General features: G+C 42.9%; 1 long non-coding RNA gene across 5 annotated transcripts in view; it reads left to right on the top strand.

The window, feature by feature from the left end:
- The first annotated feature begins 3,338 nt into the window (after positions 1–3,338).
- Positions 3,339–21,574, top strand: part of LOC148135755 (uncharacterized) — a 47,270-nt gene continuing 29,034 nt past the window's right edge. For 3 of the 5 annotated variants that reach the window (XR_015754814.1, XR_015754810.1, XR_015754811.1), the window contains exons 1-5: positions 3,339–3,450; positions 3,559–3,665; positions 11,385–11,491; positions 14,693–14,775; positions 17,906–17,992. This is a non-coding gene — a long non-coding RNA (uncharacterized LOC148135755). The remainder of the gene's footprint in view (positions 3,451–3,558; positions 3,666–11,384; positions 11,492–14,692; positions 14,776–17,905; positions 17,993–21,574) is intronic. The other 2 variants (XR_015754813.1, XR_015754812.1) reach the window with 1 other exon arrangement.

Raw genomic sequence — 21,574 nt, forward strand, 5'->3', positions numbered from 1 at the left:
GAAACGATCATTATTACGGAACAGCTAGTGTTGGACTGTTGGAGGTATTTGAGATAATGACAGAAAAGTCTTCTGACCCTTATAGAATGCATCCCATGTTACTAAAGGAGATGCCAGGAGAAATAGCAAATGCACTGGCAGTAATTTTCCAAAATTCACTGGACTCTGTGGCAGTCCCAGCAGATTGGAAAGCAGCAAAAGTGATGCCACATTTTTAAAAAGGAGGTGGACAAAAGGTGGGGAATTATACACCAGTTAGCTTATTCCCTGTAGTGGGAAAGATGCTTGGGTCTATTATCAAGGAAGAAATAGCAGGGAATCTTAATAGAAATTGTCCTATTGGACAGACAGAGCATGGGTTCATGTAGGGCAGGTCATGCTTCACAAATCGTTTGGAATTCTATGAAGACATTTCGAGCAAGGTGGACAACGGGGACCCAGTGGATGCGGTGTACCCGGATTTCCAAAAGGCCTTCAACAAGGTGATGTGCAAGAGGCTGTTGCATAATATAAATGTGCATGGCGTTAGGAGTAGAGTATTAGCATGGATAAAAGATTGGTTGACTAATAGGAAGCAAAGTGTGGGGATAAATGAGTACTACTCTGGCTGGCAATCAGTGACTAATAGTGTGCCTCAGGGATCAGTGTTGGGACTGCGATTATTTAGAATTGATACAGATGATTTGGAGTTGGCGACCACATGTAGGGTGTCAAAGTTTGCATATGACACTAAGATGAGTTGCAGAAAACAGTGTGCGGAGGACTGTGAAACTTTGCAGAGGAACAAAAACACATTGAGTGAGTGGGCAATGGTCTGGCATTTGGAATAGAATGTTCATAAATGTAAAGTCCTACTGTTTGGTTGGAGTAACATTAAAAAAGAGATTATTACTTGAATTTTAAAAAGTTGCAGGGGCTCCTGAGTAACCTTCTGCATGAAGGTTGGTCACCAGGTACAACAATCAATTCAGAAAGCAAATGGAATTTTGGCCTTCATTGCTGAAGGATTGTGTTTAAAAGCAGAGGCTATATTCCAGCTGTATTAGGTGCTGGTGAGGCCACACCTGGAGTACTGCATGCAGTTTCTGTCTCCTCACTTGCTCAAGGATGTACCGGCACTAGAGGGGGTGCAGAGGAGGTTAACGAGGTTGATTCTGGAGTTGAGGGGTTGGCTTAACTGAGACTGTTTGGATTGGGATTATATTCATTGGAAATCAGAAGAATGGGAAACATATAAAATAATGAATGAAATGGATAAAACAGAAGTAGAGAGAATGTTTCCACTGGCAGATGAAGCCAGGACAAAAAGGCATCACCTTAAGATTAGAGGCAGCAAATTTAGGACTGAATTGAGAAGGAACTTCTTGATCTCTATGGAATTCATTGCCCAGGGAAGTAGTTGATGCTAGTTCAGTAAACGTTTTTAAAGCTAAGGTATTTAAAAGAATTAATTAATTAATTAAGAGATTATGGTGAGAACGTTGGTAAATGGTTATGCGTCCACGAAATGATCAGCCATGATCTTAATGAATGGCAGAGCAAGCTCAAAGGGCAGGACGGCCTTCTCCTGTTCCTAGTTCTTTTGTTGTTATATTTTACATTCCTCCCGCACTCTTGACTTTCAGGTGCTGGTGTTGGATTAGGATGGACAAAATTAAAATTCACAGAACACCAGGTTATAGTCCAACAGGTTTATTTGGAAACACCCGCTTTGCAGCTTCTTCATCAGGTGGTTGTGTGATTTTTAACTTTGTGTCTCACTCTTGTAACTGGTAAACAGCAACAATAGCCATGAAGCAGTGCGCATGCTCCAGGCAACAATGGGCCCCTGGTGGTTGATGTCAGCGGAAGACCAATGGAAAGGCAGGGGCAGGGCTGGAGGACCTGGCGGGGCATTTGGTCCTCCGACCAATCAGAGTAAATGAGGGACGGGACTAGACTATACCACGTGATCATCCTCACGGTGGGTGCGGGTGTGCGGGACGTGTGGATGGAGAGCTGTTGGTCAGGAAAGAAATAAACAGCAGGAAGTGGGAGGGAAATGGTGTTGGTATGGGCTGAGAGGTTTTACAAACATTTGGTGCACGTCGGAAAATACAAATTTGAAACTTCCAGTCCCGTTTTTGCAGTAAACTGGAAAATAACCTCATCGTGTGATCGCCGCCATCTTTATTCGGGGCAAAGATTCACTGGACACGTGTGCGGCCGCCAGCTTTGTCGGGGGCAAAGTTGAGCGTTGTGTATGTGCAGCCCTCCCTGGTAGAGAGTCATAGGCAGAATTTACACAGAGCACATTCAAACCCAGAGAAATTGATGTTTTTTTTTCTGGATTTGTTTCTTCATCCATTTAAATGATTTGGATGTGAATAGAGCCGGTACGGTTCGTAAGTTTGCAGATGACACCAAAATTGGAGGTGTTGTTGACAGTGATAAAGGTTGTCTCAGAATACAATGGGATATTGATCAGATGGGCCAATGGGCTGCGGAGTGGCAGATCAGGTTTAATTTAGATAAATGTGAGGTGCTGCATTTTAGAAAAGCAAATCAGAGCAGAACTCACACTGAATTGTAAGGTCTTGGAGTGTATTGCTGAACAAAGAGACCTTGGAATGCATGTTCACAGTTCCTTGAAAGTAGAGTCACAGGTAGATAGGATAGTGAAGAAATTGTTTGGGATTCTTCCCTTTGTTGGTCAGAGCATTGAATAAAGGAGCTGTACAGGACATTGGTTAGGCCACTTTTGGGATATTGTGTGCAATTCTGGTCTCCCTCTTATCAGAAAGAGGCACTGAAACGTGAAAGGTTTGAGAATTGATTTTTTAAGGATGTTGCCAGGGTTGGAGGATTTGAGTTGCAGGGAGAGGCATAATAGGCTGGGGCCATTTTCCCTGGAGTGTCATAGGCTGAGGTGTGATGTTGAAGAGGTTTATAAAATCGTGAGGGGCATGGATAGCGTAAATAGACAAGGTGTTTACCCTGGGGTGGTGGAACCCAGAAATAGAGAATATAGGTTTAGGGTGAGAGGGGAAAATTCAAAAGGAGCCTAAAGGGCAACCAAAATTGTAACATTTAAAAGGCATTTAATAGGAAGGATTCAGAGGGATGTCGCTCAAGTGCTGACAAATGGGAATAGTTTAGGTTAGAATATCTGGTTTGCATAGATGGGTTGGACTGAAGAGTCTGTTTTTGTGCTAGACATCTCTGACTGTGGGATCATAAAAGTGAACACTGCTCTGATTCACCTCTGGGCTCCTTGATGTCCACTTGTTCATTATCTAGCTTCCTCAGTCTGACATGTGTATTTTTGCCATGTTTAGTATTTTACTCCTACGTTCACAGATCTTTTTGTAAATGGATTGTCCACTGCTGCCCAACTCCTGACCGTATGCTGCTCCATTATCAGGTTATTTTTTCCACAATATCTTTGACTGTCAAGAATTTTTTCCAATAGTGAGTGGATTTTTCTTCCATTTCTGAGAGTCAAATTCTGCACCGTTTTCATTCCCTATAATTCATATTGCACTCCCAGAAACATGATGTGTATTTCTCCTTCCACAGATACCAGTGATCATTGCCAAAGTCGTGTTGCTTGTGGAGAGGGTGATGTTTGACTTCCTTGTACAGCTGCAGTTTGAATAGTGAAGGCGCTCCCACAACGTGGTTGGGTAAGAGACATTACAGATTATTCACTCAGCGATAGTGAAAAGTAGAAAATATCTGTACAAATCAACATGTTTTTAATTTCACAAAAACATTGAGAACTTTTGACATAAGGCCACAGCTGGAGAATATTATGTCCAGTGACCAAAACCATTGCCAAATATGCAATTTTTCAGGAATGCCTTAAAGGAAGAAAGCAGATCTTAGAGGGTGGGAATTCCAGACCGTGTTGCCTTGGAATCTATAGAAACAGTCACACAGCTGAACTCAAAAATAAACACATCATTGGGAGTCTAAACTAAAATGAGTTATTGAGATATGAAAGGGTGTGTGTTGCAGGAATATAGGAATGATTACAGCCAGGAATTAAGTCAAGGATGTGAAAGTAAATTGTTGTTGCTTATAAATGGGAGCCTTTTGATGGATCAGCAAGTTCTGGTACAAGTGAGCACTTCGGCGGTAGAGTTTTAAATATTCTGGAGATTATAGGGAGGGTGATTGTGGGATGCTGGCCAGGAGTGGGTTTAGATAATGAAATCTAGAGTTAACAAAATGAATGAATGAGAGTTTCAGTAAATGAGCTGAGACTGTGGTGAGGTCAGGTAATATCACTGAAGTCGAAATAGTGGTCTTGGAGTGGGACTGGGCTATCACCCTCACCTCACCTGTGGAATTCAGCTGTTTGTCAGTTTGTGAATCAAGTCTGCAACAAGATCAGGAACTGAGTGGCCCTGACAGAACCCAAACTGGGCGTCACAGAAGGTTATTGCTGAGCAGCTGCGTGACAGTACTGTTGATGACACCTTCCATCACTTCACTGCTGAGCGAGTGTCGACTGATGGAGGGAAATTGGCTGGGTTGGCTCTGTCCTGCGTTTTTGTGTTGAACATCCCTGGGAAATATTCCACAATGTCAGTAGGTGCCAGTGCTGGACTTGTCTTGGTAGGCAGCAATTTCTGGAGCACAGCCATCAGTATTATTGCCACAATGTCGGTAGGGCCGACCGCCTTTACACTACTTCTCCATTTCTTGATCTGATTTGAAATAAGTTTTCAACCAAGTTGATTCACGTCTGTGATGTCAGGGACCAATGTAGAAGGCTCATCCACTTGGCACTGCTGGCTGAAGATTGCTGCAAATGCTTTTATCTTGTCTGTTGCATGGATGTGTGAGGCCCCTCCATCAGTAAGGGTGGGGATATCTGTGATGCTTCCTGCAGTGAGTTGTTTAATTGTCGATCACCATTCCTGACTAGGTGTGGCAGAACTGCAGAGCTCAGATCTGATCGATTGGTTGTTGGATCACATAGTTCTATTTGGTGTTGCTTGTGCTGTTTGGCATGTAGGTTGGGTAGCTTCACCAGGTTGGCACCATATTTTTAGGTATGCCTGGTATTGCTCTTGGCATGCCCTGCGGAACTCTCCATTGAACTAAGTTTGATCCCTTGGCTTGATGTTAATGGTTGAATGGGGAATATACCAGGCCATGAGATTTCAGATTGGGCTGGAGTACAGTTCTGCTGCTGTTTTGGCCCACAGTGAGACAGAAGATGCAGGGTAAAGAGGGCTGATTGTTGTATTTTCCAGTGCATTGGTAGATGTAATGTGGTCCATCCAGTTTCATTCCTTTGTTGAGACTGTGCAGTGATTAATACAATGAGTGATTTGATGGGCCACTGTCAGGAATGCAACTTTTAAAAAAATGTTTTGTGATTTACACATGAAAGAAGTGAAACTATCGTGGTATTCGAACAGATGAAAGATTCAACAGACAATCAAGGTATTTTTCAATGGATAATTTCAGTTACATCACACTAAACTTTTGCTATAAATTCTGTGCCTTAGAATTGTGCCCTCCACAATCACCTGATGAAGGAGCGTCGCTCCGATAGCTAGTGTGCTTCCAATTAAACCTGTCGGACTATAACCTGGTGTTGTGTGATTCCTAACTTAGAATATTACAGCACTACTAACAGGACTGCATGTAAACAGGCTCAGTCCAGTTAATCAATACATTCGGAAGGATTTCCTCCAAGTTTGATGACACAATATTCGTCAAAACCGTCAACTTCAACCTGCAATGTTGTTATTAACAAAAACTTCAGGCTGACACAAAGCTCCCCAACCCACTGCAATGTGGAAACTGGGCCCAGCCCAGGAACTGGAACTGGGACATTTGTGGACTGTGATCTCAAAGGAAGCGAGCAAACACAATTCTGCCAGATTAGTCCTCAAAGGTGAGTAGCAAGTTTGAGACAAGGCAGGTGGTTTGCCTTCTTGCACTTAGCTTAATTGCATTTCTTATTTACAGTCGTGTTTTGCAAAGTATAAAGAACTATGCGGTTTTTTTTCATGGTTGGGGAGTTTTATCCGCGTTGATCACAGTTGCTGCCTCTCGCTCCCCAAGTCAAATCATAGGATCGATAACAAAACAATAAACTGCAGGTGCTGGAGATCTGAACCCCAGAAACAAAGTGCTGGAGAAACTCAGCAGTTCTGAGGGCATCGGTGAAGAGAAAAACATGTTACATTTCAATTTCAGTGACTCTTCGTCTGGACGGACAAATGGTCATGAGACTTGGAGCTGACAATGTTTTCCCCCTCAGAGATGCTGCTGGACCTGCGGTTCTCCAGCACTGTGCTTTCTATAGTGAACTTTATTTACAAAGCAGATCGGAAAAATACTAATCTCCAAAAGTGAAAGGTTCATTGCAAACATGAGCATAGTTTCCACACTTGAGTTACACAAGTACGCCTCAGTTTAAAAACAAGATTTAACTCAAAGTAACATTCCATCTCAAAATTAGCCGAGTTACACCAGTAATAAAGCTCATCCACCCAATGAGGCACTTCAGCACAACATCCTGCAGTGTTGCACACAGCCACTTTTACCAAAGAATGATCACATGTCACGAAATTGAAGGCCAAGAGCATGTCTCTTTAAAGGAGCTGAAGTCAAACTCAATTTTTGGAAAGATTTTTATTAAACCTGATTGAACATTTAAATCTCAGAGCATAATCTTTGCTTTTTTTAAACAAAGAGTGTGGGAAACATCCCACATCTTGGTAAAGGTTCAGTTCAGTCTGATACATAGAGCCAAAGGTCAAACAAACATCACACTTTCCATTCACTTCTACAAAGGGCTGACATCACATTTCTTCAGGATTTAAAGTATTTTATAAATTGTTTGTAAAATCATGTCACATTAAAGAACTGGACAATAAATGTCATTGTATACAATAAGAGTGAAGCCTGTGACAGCAGATTTAGCTTTGGAGGGCAGTGTATGCGCATTCTAAATTCTGGGAGCACTTTGGGAGACTGTTCCCAGATGGTGATAGTGAGCATATCTGGAATGCACTGTTTCGATTTGGGAATCCATGGGAAACAATCTATGGTTTCACTAATACTTGGCTTGCGTTGTTGGTGTACAGTAAGCAATTCATAAAGTTACTTATGTATTGTTGTTGACTACCTGAATGGTATTCAAATCTGCCAGGTTGCCTTCAATAGTGTGAATGCATTTATTGTAAATATTTGGAATATTCCAGAACTGCCTAGTGCTTGGCAAATTCAGGGGGGACAAAAAAATCACATTGAGTAATTAAGAATCCAAGAGGACGTAACCACTGAATTATTCAATTCAAATAGTTAAATGGAGTGTTCACATTTAAAATACCTGTTATCCATATGAATGGATGGACTGACAGAATTGGGACCAAATTCCTGGCTGGGGCATGTGAAATGTGCTTTGATAAAGTCACCTGCATTTACCAACAATAATTTGGCAAACTCGGAAATTTAAAAAACAACACGGGCTTCATTGCTGCTCCAGTCGGGTCTCAAGCTCTGTGAAAAAATAACAATGTTCAGGTTTATTGCATACACTATGAAACACATGTTCCTTCTACAGATCCTGCAAGTTTCCCCAATGAGCATAGTCCATCGAAATGATGTGGCTAACTTTGGCCAATTCATTTTTTTCCGAGCCTCTATCGCCTGAAGAGTGACCAGAAGCAATTACTCCACAAATGTGGGAACATTACTGACGAGGATTTTTTTCCTTCAGAATTGACTTCCATATATTCAGTGCCCAGAACAGATAAAAAGCTTGTTACCTTATATAGAGCAATGATTCAGTGGGAGTAAAACGCTAACCTTTTCTTGCTTAACAATCACGCTGCCTAAATTTTAAACATGAACACTTCTTAATAGTTCACCAGATCCTGACGAAATATTTTGTGTGAAACAAATCACATGATACATAGTTATTCAGATAATAAAACAAGTTTGTTCATTGAAGAACCCAGAGGAAAAGGTCATGAAATAATGAGAGTTTGATATACCTCAATGATCACTTCAAGTGCATTCTCTGCATAAATTCTCCTTTTCCTCCTCGAAGTATTCAACTTCTTGAATAACTGAGAGAATGAAGTCACAGTTGTACAACACAAAATCAGACCCTTCAGTCCAACTTGCCCATGCTGACCAGATATCCAAAATTAATCTAATCCCATTTGCCAGCATTTGTTCCATATCCATCTTAAACCCTTTCTACTGATTATCAGTTTATTTTACTTTATCAGCACTTGAAATACTGACATTTTTTTTCCCCCAATATTGGTTTAAGAAATCATAAGTTCATTCATCCAAGTTAATTTTGTAATCTTTCACAAAGAAACAAGTGAGAACAACATATAGCTGAGCACAAAACAAAATACTGCAGCTGAGTGTTATCTGAGAACACTCTAAAGGTGAGGCACTGATACTGCACAAGTTTGTCAGCACAATTTCAATTACTGACAATAATTTAGTAATGTCTTAGCCTTCACACAGTTAAGGTAAATGTGAGATATCTGAATTTCATGAATTGGTTCCTATTGCACTGTGATCAACAAAACTTATTCTTGGTTTAATCTACTCAAAGAAGCTGGACATCAGAGACGAAAACTGTCATGCTGGAAAAGCACAGCAGGTCAGGCAACATCCGAGAAGCAGGAGACTTGATGTTTCAGGCATAAGCCCTTCATCAGGAATCACAGGCTACAGAAAAATAACTGGCATAGACTTATGCCAATACATATGTAGAAGGGTCAGAGTATGTTACTATCAGATTAGAGACTAATTTCAGAATTGGTACCATTCAGTGCAACATTTCAGTATGATATTTACATATGTACCTAAAGGAGAAGTTGTCTAAAATTACAAGCTCTGGAATGATTATAGAATTAAACCTGGAAATAAAGCTGGTGAACAAGAATGGCAAAGTGAAGTCCCATCAGTATCGCCTTGGGCAGTTTCAAGTAAGAATTTGACAACAGGGTTGCCACTTTGGTGTAACCTGCAGTCTGGCCAAATTGCAGCAAAAATCTGTTCAATTTTATCTGCAAACTATTGAATGCAAAATTGTCATTGCACAATTTCGGATGTCATTTTTAACATTATTTTTAACGTTACTCACAATTAAGAGTGATCACTTGGTGCTGTCTGCATAACACAGTACAAAAAGGAATTAACAAAAAAAAATTCTAACCCCAATTCAGAGTCACTAATTCATTGATATTGCATGGGTCCAGCATTTATAAGTAATCAATTTTTAAAAATAAATACAGATACATTTACTAACTATATTGGAGTACAGTCAAGTTTCTTACTGAACAGTGACAGGATTGGACAGAGTCCGCCTGGATTTAAGTACTTAGCAAATCTACTGAAAGAATCTACAGAATATTAAAGTAAGAAATTGCAGGACATTTAGAAAAGCTTATCATTAAACATGGTAGACTGGGTTTTGTGAAAGAGAAACTATATTTGACAAATTTGCGACAGTTCATTGAGGAGATAACAAGCAGAGCTGATAAAGGGCAATCCAATGATGTTCTGTATTTGGATTTTAAAAATGCAAATGATAAGGTGCTACATAAAAGTTAATTGCACAATTTAGGAGCTCATGGTATCAGGGTAATGTATTAGCATGGACTGAGGATTGGTTAACCACACTGGCTGTTGTTGAGTCCTCACTTGAAGTACTGTATACAATGTTAGTTCCCATATTTAATAAAGGATAAACCAACATCAGAGACCATTCAAAATAAGATTCACTTCGCTGCTTTGAGGACAAAAGGGTTCACCTATCAAGAATAGATATGCAGGGGTGATCTTATGGAAACAAGATTCTGATGAGTTTGACAGGGTGGATGTTGACTAGATCTTCTAGCACCAGTGAAGTCTCAAACCAGGGGACATTACATAAGGGAACATTCATTTTAGAAAAAGTACAGAATTTTTTCTCTCAGTGAATGGCTAGAATTTTCTCGCCCAAACTTTTGTGAAAATTAAATGTGGGAGGGGAATGGTTGGGTTCCTCTTTGGAGGGTTGTTCTGGCTTGTTGGGCTGAAGGGCCTGTTTGTTTCCACACAGTAGGGAATCTATGATTCAATCACAAATTATTTTAAAAGAGGGCAGATAGATTTTTGAAATATTGAGCAGTTGAGGGCTATGCAGATCAAGCATAAAAGAGGTGTTGAGGTCTGGGTTGGCCAAGCCATGATCTGATAGAATGGGGGAACAAGCTGAAGGGAATGAATGCCCTACTCCTGCTCCGATTCCTTGAGGCTCCATTTCATGTTTTTTTTGTTTCCAAAGAAGAGCGTGATACAATGTGCTGAAGATCTCAGATGTTGTGAAAAAGTGGTGTTTATGTACTGGTTCAGGTGGCATTGATTCATCAATCATAGCTATACAACCATGAGTAGGAAGGCAATTCCCTCCATGAATAAAGGAAATCTACTGCAGAGCTCACACAAAGGTAATTCTTACCCTCAGCAAACTCTCCCATCACATTACCCAACATATCAGCTAAAGCAGGACACACTGCGCATGCTCTAGCCAACAAGGGAACCCCAGGTGATTGATGTCAGCACCGGACCAATGAAAGGACGGTGGGCGGTGTTGGAGGACCTAACGGGCGGTTGGTCCTCCAACCAATCAAAGTGAATGAAGGGCGGAGCTAAACTAAACCATGTGATCATCCTCGCGCGCGGCGCAGAGTAGCTGAAATGAATGGGAAGTTATGGAGAGAAAGGATACGGTAAGGAAAGAAATAAACGGGGAACTGGAGAAAAACTGTGTTGCTATGAGCGGAGAGGTTTTACAAATAAATTGTGCACGTCGGAAAACACAAATTTGAACGTCCCAGTCCCGTGTTTGCAGTAAATGAGGAATGGCCTCAGCGCGGCTGCAGGCCTGAGTGAGCGCCGCCATCTTTATTCGGGACAAGGATTCACTGGACACGTGCGGAACCGCCATCTTTGTAGGGGGCAAGGTGCAGCCAGGCGCATGTGCAGACTTTCTCCAGTTTAGAGTTATTGGGATCATAGCAGCCCATACTGCTCTGATTCACCTCTGGGCTCCCTCATCACCACTTTGTCAATATCTAGCTTCCTCAGTCTCGAATCATGGGTGTATTTTGGTCTGTTTACGACTGTATTGTTACTTTTATAGACCCATTGTAAATTAGTTTTTCACTGCGGCCCAGCCCCTGACCATGTGCTGCTCTATTATCAGATTATTTTCTAAAATATTTTTGACAGTCAAGAATTCTTTTTTCCAATAAGCAAGTGTATTTTCCTTCCATTTCTGACTATCAAATTCTGCACCATTTTCATTCCCTGTAATGCATTTTGCATTCCCTGAAACATCAACTGTGTTTCTCCTTCCACAGATACCAGTGATTAATGCCAAAGCCCTGATGCCTGTGGAGAGGATGATGTTTGACTTTCTTGCACAGCTGCAGTTTGTGTGGTGAAGGTGCTCTCACAGTGTGGTTGGGTAAGTGGCATTATAGGTTATTTTCAAATCATCACTGTTGCTGAATGAATAATGTCCAAATCAACAACAGTTCGTATTTTTATTATCATGCTTATAATTTCACAAAAATACTATTGAGAACTTTAGACATAAGGCCAGAGATGGAGATATTAGGTCAGGTGACCAAAAGCATTGCCAAAAAGCAGGTTTTGAGGGATGTCTTAAAGATGGAAAGCAGACCTGTGAGGTTTTGGCTGCGAATTTCAGATCATGCTGCTTCAGCAAATGTAGAAATAGCCACACAGGTGAAGTAATGAATTAACAAATGGTTGGGAGTCTCGAAGAAAATGGGTTGTCAAGGTCTCAAAGTGTGTGTGGTGCAGGGAGCTAGGGATTATCACATTCTGGATCAGTGGTGCTGGAAAAGCACAGCAATTCAGGCAGCATCCGAGGAGCTTCGAAATCGACGTTTCGGGCAAAAGTCCTTCATCAGGAATAAAGGCAGAGAGCCTGAAGCGTGGAGAGATAAGCTAGAGGAGGGTGGGGGTGGGGATAGAGTACAATAGGTCAGTGGGGGACGAGATTAAGGTGATAGGTCAGGGAGGAGAGGGTGGAGTGGATAGGTGGAAAAGGAGCTGGGCAGGTCGGACAAGTAAGCAAATGTGGCTGCAGTAGCGGGTTTGTTTCAGGACCTGGTTGATGAGCTTCAGGGCAGAGGAAATGACCTGGGAGTTGCAGTGGGAGAGAGACTCCCTAAGATTCTTGTAGAGAGAGGAGGAAAACTTCTTCAAGGCAGGCATCCTTGTAGAGGATTCGCAGTAGGGATAATACCTTAGGGATTATCACAGCCAGGAATTAAATCAAGTGTGAGAATTTTAAATTGAGGGATATTGGCCAGGTGCTGGCAGGTGAGACTAGATTGGGTTGGGGTATCTGGTCAGCATGGATGGGTTGAACCGAAGGGTCTGTTTACTTGCTGTACATCTCTATGGCTGTATGCTGTTGATTCTAATTAGGAGCCTTTTGATGAATCAACAAGCAGCGATTAAGACTTTCTTGAGATTACAGGGAGGTTGAATGTGGGAAGCTGGCCCTGAGTGTGTTTGGAAAACGAAGTCTGGAGATAACACACGATGGATGAGAGTTTCAGTATATGAGCTGAGAGGAGGGTGGAATCAGCTCGAATTAGTGGTCTTGGAGTGGGACTGAGCTGTCACTCTCACCTCACCTCTGGGATTCAGCTGGTTGCCAGATTGTGAATCAGGGCGGTACCACAATCGGGACCCGAGTTGCCATGGTGGAGCCTAAAATGAGTGTCGCTCAGCTGGCTGTTGCTGAGCAGCTGCTGCTTGGTAGCCCTGTAGATGACATTTTCCATCACTTTACTGCTGATCGAGTGTGGACTGACAGAGGGAAATTGCCTGGGTTGGATTGCCCTGTGTTTTTGTGTTGAACATCCCTGGGCAATGTTCCACATTGTCGGTAGATGCCAGTGCTGGAGCGGTACGTGGCTTGGTGGGTGGCAAGTTCTGGAGCACAAGCCATCAGTGTTATTGCCAGAATGTTAGCAGGGCCCGTAGCCTTTGCACTACTTTACCATTTCTTGATGTTATTCAAACTGAATCGAACTGGCTTAAAACTCACATCTGTGATGTTAGAAACCACTGGAGAAGGCTGAGATGGATCATCCCACTTTGCACTTCTGGCTGCAGATTGCTGCAAATGCTGTCATCTTATCTGGTGCATGGATGTGTGAGGCCCCTCCATCAGTAAAGGTGGGGGTATCTGTGATCCTTCCTCCAGTGAGTTGTTTAATTGTCCATCACCGTTCACAACTGGGTGTGGCAGAACTGCAGAGTTCCGATCTGATCCATTGGATGTTGGATCACTTAGCTCTGTTGATTGCTGCTGATGCTGTTTGATATGCAGGTAGTTCCGTTTGATAGCTTCACCAGGTTGGCACTTCAGTTTTAAGTCTGCCTGGTGCTGCTCATGGCATGCCCTCCTTTCCTGTCCATTGTGATGGGTGAGATCGGGATTTACAAACCCATGAGATTACAGATTGTGCTGGAGTACAGTTCTACTGCTGTTGATGTCCCACAGTGCCTCAGAGATATCCAGTTTGAGATCCTACATCTGTTCAAAGTCTGTCCCCATTAGAACGGTGATAGTGTCACTCAACACAATGGAGGTTTTTCTCAACTTTAAGGCAAGACTTTGTCTCCAAAGGAAATGTGTGATGGTCGCTCTTACTGATACTGTCATGGCCAGATGTATCTGCAGCTGGTCAATTCATAACAATGAGATCAAGTATGTTTTTCCCTCTTGTTGGTTCCCTCACCACCCGCTGCAGACTCAGTTGAGCAGCTATGTCCTTTAGGACCTGGCCAGCTCAGTCAGTAATTCTGTTGCAGAACTAGTCTCGATTGTGGACCTTGAAATCCTGTACCCAAGAGTACGTTTGACACCATTTTATTGCCTCAGTGCTTCCTCCAAATGTTGTTCAACATGAAGGAGAACTGATTCATCAGCCAGTACAGTATATGGTAATCAGCAGGAGCCATGAGACATCCTGGTCTCCGGAGTCAATGCTGTGTACTCCTAGGGCAAATCCTCCCTGTCTGTACACCACTGTGCCACCACCTCTGCCTGGTCTGTCCTGCCGGCGGGACAGGACATATCCAGAGATTTCAGGAGAAAGGGAACACTGCAGATGCTGGAGATCAGAGTCAAGAGTCTGGTGCTGGAAAAGCACAGCAGGTCAGGCTGATGAAGGGCTTAGGCTCCAAACGTCGATTCTCCTGCTCTTCGGATGCTGCCTGACTGTTGTGCTTTTCCAGCACCACATTCTCGATATCTAGATATGGTGATGGTGGTGTCCGGTCATTGTTTGTAAGGGATGATTCCGTGAGTATGACTATGTCAGGCGGTTCCTTGACTAGTCTGTGAGACAGCTCTCCACATTTTGGCACCAAAAACCATATGTTAGTGAGGAGGATGTTGCACCATCGAGAGGGCTAATTCTGTGGTTGTAATTTCTGGTGCCTTCTTAGATGCCACATGGTCCATCCAGTTTCATTCCTGTGTTGAGACTTTGCAGTGATTAGTACAGTGAGTAGCTGGCTGGGCCGCTGACAGGTTGGCAGGATTTTTTTCGCCATTGACAATGGTTTCATGGAGATCAGGAGATTCCTAATACGTTGTTTTTTCTCTTGAATTCAGATTCCACCATCTGCCAAGATGGGATTCGAACCAGGACTTCAGTCATTTGTTTTAATATTCTGGATAAAAGCTGAATACATCAGGTTTGTTCACTCATTTTAAATATCACTAACCCTGGTTTTGTTTCTTTGTGAAACACTGTCCATCATCCTGTCTCCTCCATCCTCCCCTCCAACAATGAGTGAGGAGCACATGGAGTTTCTCTGTCACTGAGACTGAGATAATCCGATCTGCTGTTTCTCTCCCTCCCACTAGCCCACTGAGCCAAACTGCCTCAGGTGATGTTGCTGGTTTTTGTCCTAAACCTACATCTTTCTCCATCTCTTGTCAAGCCTTATCAGAGCTCACCTTGACCCTTTACCCTAATCTCACTAAACTCACTTTCCAACACTCTTTCCTCCGCTGCCGCCTCATCACCCCCCCTCGCCAATTCATAGATATTGTTCCTTGTTCTGTCTGTTGGTCTTTTCTGGTTATGTCCTTCTCTCCCATTCTGTGAAAAACTAATATTTGACCTCACCGTTGTTGGAAAATCCTGCTCCATCTCCACTCTCCATTTCCTTTCTGAATTCCTTGCATTTGGTTTCCCTCAACGATCTATCCTTGGTCTCTCCTGTATCTCACGTACATAGTGCCAGGAGGTGATATCATCAAAAACACTGTTAGGTTTGACATGTACACTGACGATGCCCAGCTCTCCCTCCCCATCATCCCTCTCCATTACTCCACTGTTACTCAGTTATTAAACTGCTTATCACATTCCCACTACTCGATTAGCTGCAATTTCCTCCAATGAAACATTGTCACGGTTAAACCCATTGCCTTCCCTTTACCTTTCTGCTGAGCTCCTCCCTCTCACTGGGAACTCTCTGAGACAGAACTACATTCTTCACAATATTGCTGTTATATCTGACCCCAAGATGACCTTCTGATCAGACATCCACACAATCACAACACCAGGAATTCCAGTCTCTTAAACGTTGCTTTTCTCCACCTCACCCCAGCTCCATTGCCACTGAAACCCATTACCCGTGTTTTTGTCGCCTTAACCTTGAATCCAAAACAGAACCCTTGATTCCGTGACTCAGAATCTGGTTTCAGACTCCCCTCTCAGTATTTACCCTCAGACACATCCTCTCTGTATTTATCCTGTCAAACCCCTTAAGAATCCCAACTGTCTCAATGAGATCACCTCTCTTTCTCCAAAATCCAGTGAGTAGAGTCCCAACCTTTTCAGCCTTTATTTAAAAGATAATGCCTCCAAACCAGGGATCATCTCATTGAATCTTCCCTGAAATGCATCCAATAAAGTGACATATTTCCTTATCTAAAGGGACCAAAACTGCTCTCGTTACTGCAGATATGGTGGTCTCACCAGCACTTCCACACGTTACTCTCAGGTATATATTCCAAACTCTAGTACTGAGAACCTTTGAAACAAAACATTCCATTCCCCTTCCTGATTCCCTGTTGTAACTGTGTGGTAGCTTTCTGTGTTTCCTGAACAATTAACCCTGGTCCCTTTGTGGTGCAGCTTTCTACAGTTTCCACCATTTAAATAGTACTTTGTTCTTTTATTATCTCCTCCAAACTGAGCAACTTCCCACTTTTCCAAGTTACGCCCTGTCTGGCAACTTGTTGCCCCCTTCTCCTGTGCATCTCTCTCTTTTCATAATCCTCCTAGACATTTTTACAGTTATGCCTTTTCTAGGAGATATCCCCCCTTCCCATTCTTCCAAACATTTACTGGGAGCACTGGGCAGTGGGAAGCAGACAGAGTTGCTATCTTTTTAGGGATACGCTTTGGAGTGATTGAGAGGATCTTCCTACCCATTGGTCAGGATGGAGACAACTTGCCCATCGTTAGGCATTAGCCTTTCACACCCATGTCTTATTGATGAGGCAGAGCGGCAGCACGGAATGAAAGAAAAGAAAGTCATTCTTGTTCCCCATATCTCACTGACGCTTGGATCATTTTCTCCAACCTGTCAAAGAACTGCTGTGTTCAGTCACATGAGATCTCAAGTTGGAATCTCCTAGAAACCCACAGATTTCCCCCTTAGTTGACTGCTGATGTCCTCAAGGGTAATATGTACAGTCATCCTGGGCCACAAGGAGGGAATGGTGTGGGTTTCTAACTTGAACTGGTAGTGACAGATTTTATAAACTTGTATTGCAGGATATTACAGGTGGACATTCAGATGGTAATCTCAGTAAATATTCTGCCAAACTCTGATTGAATTACTCAGTATATCAGGATCTGGATATTCGCATTGTGTTCCAGATAAATCCCATTTGCTGCTTAAAAATTCTCCTTTGAATCATCGCATTCTCGCAAAAGGTCTCCCCAAACCTTCAATGTGTCATGTAATCCTTTTATGATGACGTGATGAGTGTAAGGTTTATTATTCGAATGTGTAATTTTTGTACAAGGATGTCTCAGAGAGGGAGCTGAATATTCTTAAAGGGGAGAATAACCATTTTGAGGGGAGGCTGTTGTTTATTGGTACCAATGACATAGGAATAGAAGAGTTCACATTATTGGATCATTGGAATCTCTTGTGGGGTGGAATTGACCTCCATCAGAAGGATGGATTGTACCTGCACTGGAAGGGAACAGTTGCTAGTGTTATTCAGGAGGCATTAAACCAGTGAAGGAATGTGGGTAAAACCAGAGAGAGAGTGAGGAAGAGCTAAGTCTGACGCTGGTACAGTTCAGACGTCAAACAGTCAAGGCAGACAAGGGCAAAGCACAGAATGAGCAGTTACACTGCATTTATTTCAATGCGGGAGGCCCGATAGGTCGGGTAGAGGAGCTCAGGATATGGTTTTGAACATCGCACTGGGATATTATAGCAATTACAGAGGCATGACTCAGGGATGGATAGGACCAGCAGCTTAATGTTCCAGTGTATAGATGCTACAGCAAAGATCGAAAGGGGGCAACAGAGCAAAGGGAGAGATATTTTTGATTAGGGATAACATTACAGCTGGGCTTCAAGAGGGTATTACTGGGAGTACATCCAGGCAGGTGATACAGGTGGAACTGAGAAATAAGAAAGGGATGATCTCCTTATTGGGATGGTACTATTGACCCCCCACTTCCCCAATAGTCAGCAGGGAGTTGAGAAGCAAATTTACTAAGAGATGACTTCTCTGTAAGAATAGTATGGTTGTGTACAAGACTTGACCTTCTTTGTTATTCATTCACAGGATGAGGGTGTCACTGGCTGGGCCCAAAGGGCAGTAAAGAGTCAGCCACATTGCTGTGGGTCTGGAGTCACATGTAGGCCAGACCAGGTAAGGATGGCAGATTCCTTCCCTGAAGGATATTAGCGAATCTGATGAGATTTTTTTTCGCAATAATCAACAATGGATTCATGGTCTTTAATAGATTCTTACTTCCAAATTTTTATTGAATTCATATCCACTCTCTGCCGTGATGGTATCCAAACCCTGGGCCCCAGAATGTTATCTGGGTGTCTGGATTATCCATCTAGTGATAATCTCACGAGGCCATTTGGCAGGATGAGTGACTGAGGTATCCGTGGGGCAGCACATCAGCACCAAAGATCCCATGGTCTCTGCGGAAGATAGAAAGGGCTGGGGAGGGAGATATATCCCTGGTAGTGGGGTCTGACTGTAGGTAGCGGACATAGCAGAGGTTCATGGAGATTAGTGGGTGGCAGGTGAGGACCGGGGGATTATATTCTTATTGTGGTTGGAGGGGTGGGGGGAAGGCGGAGGTACAGGAAGTGGAGGATATGCGTTGGAGTGTATCGTTGATCAAGTGGGAGGGAAATCCGGTCCTTGAAAGAGGAAACCTTTCTGGGATGTCCTGGAGTGGAATTGCTTCTGCCTGGAGCAGATATGACAGAGGCAGAGGAATTGGGAGTACAGGATCACGTTTTTACAGGAATATACTCGAGGGTAATCAGGAGAGCAAAAAGGGGACTTGAAATATCTCTAGGAAATAGTTTTTAAGGAGAATCCAAAGAGATTCTACAAATACATTAAGGATAAAATAATAACCAGACGGAGAATAGGAATTCTTAAAGATCAACAAGGCCATCTATGGAACAACAGGAGGTGGGAGAAATACTATGCTATTCTATTCTAGAGAGTTTGGAGAAATAAATAGTGATCACTTGAAAAGTGTCTAGATTACAGAGGAGGAAGTAGTGGATGTCTTAAACAGTAGCAAGGTTGATAAATCCCTGGGACCTGATCAGATGTATCCCAGAAATTTGTGGGAAGCTAGGAAGGTGATGGCAGTGCCCCTCCCTGAGGTATTTATATCATTGTTTGTGACAGGTGAGGTGCTGGAAGATGGGTGCCATTATTTAAAAAAGGTGCTAAGGAAAGGCTAGGGAACAAGAGAACAGTCAACCTAACGTCAGTGGTCGGTAAGTTGTTGGAAGGGATTCGGAGGGACAGGATTTACATGTATTTGGAAAGACGAGGATTGATTAGGGATAGCTAACATGGCTTTATGTGTGGGAAATTCTCTCTCTCTAACTTGATTGAGTTTTTTTGAAGATGTGACAAAGATGATTGATGAAGGCAGACTGTGGACGTTGTCTATATGGACACTGAACGATGTTCCACAAAGCAGACTGGTTAGCAAGGTTAGATAACAACATGAAATGGCGGGAGAACTAGCCATTTGGATACAAAACTGGCTTGAAGGTAGGAGGCAGAGGGTGGTGATGGAGGGTTGCTTTGCAGACTGGAGGCCTGTGAGCAGCATTGTCCTGCAGGAATGGATATTGGGTCCTTAAATAAATGACTTGGATGTGAATATGAGATATGGTCAGTGGGTTTACAGAAGACACCAAAATTGGAGGTGTCGTGGACAATGAAGAAGTGGACAAGTTCAGAATGCAACAGTATCTTGACCAGATGGGCCATTGGAGCGAGGAATGGCAGACTGGGTTCAATTTAGACAAATGTAAGCTGTTGGATTTTGGAAAGGCAAATCAGAGCAGGACTTGTACACTTATTGGTAAAGTCCTTGGGAATGTTGCTGAACATAGAGACCATGGAGTGCAGGTTCATTGTTCCTTGAAAGTAGAGTCGCAGGTAGGCAGACTAGTGAAGGTGGTGTTTGGTATGCTTATATTTATTGGTCAATGCATTGAGTACAGAAGCTGGGACGTCAAATTGTGGTTGGACAGGACATTGATTAAGCCCATTTCAGGAATTATGTTTTAAGTTCGAAATTCCCTGTTCTGGAAAGGATGTTTTGAATCTTGAAAGAGTTCAGACAAGATTTACAAATAGTTACAGAAAATAATATACCAGATCTAAAAGTTAAGGTTCTGAATTGGACAAAGGCCAATTTTGATGGCACAAGGCAAGAACTTTCATCTGGCCCCTCAAGCCTACTCTACCATTCACTAAGATCAGGGCTGAGCTTCTCATGGCCTCTGCTCCACTTTCCTGATCTCTCACCATAACCTTTACTTCCTTTCCTGTTCACAAATCTACATTTTGTCTTAAAGGCATTCAAGTTGATAACGTCAAATGCTGCACTCGGCAGGGAATTCCACAGATTCACAACCCTTTAGCTGAAGAAACTCCTCCTGAGCTCAGTTCTAAATCTGCTCCCCCTTATTTTGAGGTAATGCTCTGTAGTTTGACCCACCCCCAGTGGAAATAGCCTCCCTGCTTCTGTCTTATCTACTCCCTTCATAATTTTATTGTTTCCTATCCAATCTCCCATTCTTCTAAATTACAATGACTATAGAACCAGTTTTCTCAATCTCTCCACATGCACCAATCCTCAACTCCTAACCCAAACTAGTGAACCTCCTCTGTACTCCCTCCAGTGCCAGTACATCCTTGCTGAAGTCAGGAGACCAAACCTGTACACAGTACTCCAGGTGTGGCCTCCCCAGCCCCCTGTACAGCTGCAGCATCACCATCCCTCTAGCAAGGAAGGACAATATTCCCTTCACTGCCTTAATTACCTGCTGCACCTGCAAACCAGCTTCCTGTGATTCATGCACAAGGACACCCAGCTCCCTCTGTACAGCAGCCTGCTGCATGTTTTCACCATTTCATCATCCAGTTTGCTGTTAGTCCAACCAAAATGGATGACCTCACATATCCCAACATTGAACTCCATCTGCCAGATCCTTACCCACCCACATAACTGATCTGTATCCCTGTGCATACTGACAGTGGTCTCTGCACACATTGCTCTACCTCATCTTTGTATCAAATGTGAACTCTGACACCGTACACTTGGTCCTCAACTCCAAAACATTTGTGTAAATTGCAAACAGTTGTAGTGCCAACACTAATCCAAACACCCATTTATCCCCATTCTTTACTTTTTGTTGGTTAACCGATCCTGTATCAATGATAATTACCCATAATTCCATGCATCTTTACCTTATTCAGCAGCCTTTTATGTGGCAACTTATCGAATGCCTTCTGGAAATCCAGGTACACCACATCCACCGAGTCCCCCTTGTCCAACGCACTCATCGTATCCTCAAGTAATTCTAGTAAACGCGTTAAACGTGACCTGCCGTTCATGAATCCATGCTGTGTCTGCTCAATGAGACAATTTCTACCCAGATATCTCACCACTACTTCCTTGAGAGGTTCAAGCATTTTCTCCACTACAGAAGTTAAGCTAACGGATCCTTTTTGAAAAATAGTGGCACCACATTTGCAGCTTCCAGTCTGTCAAAACCAGACATCCAACAAATTTTAGTGAATTATCACGAGGTCTATTTGTTATTCTCCCCCCCCCCCCAACATCTCTTTTAGTCCCTGGGATGCATTCCATCAGAGCCAGGAGACCCATCTACCTTTAGGCTGTTATCTTTCCAACACTACCTCTTTACTGAGAATGATTGCTTCTGTATC

Source organism: Chiloscyllium plagiosum, unplaced genomic scaffold, assembly GCF_037043375.1.
Source record: "Chiloscyllium plagiosum isolate Xiang-an unplaced genomic scaffold, Cpla_swu_hap1 HiC_scaffold_48, whole genome shotgun sequence".
Classification (NCBI taxonomy): Eukaryota; Metazoa; Chordata; class Chondrichthyes; order Orectolobiformes; family Hemiscylliidae; genus Chiloscyllium; species Chiloscyllium plagiosum.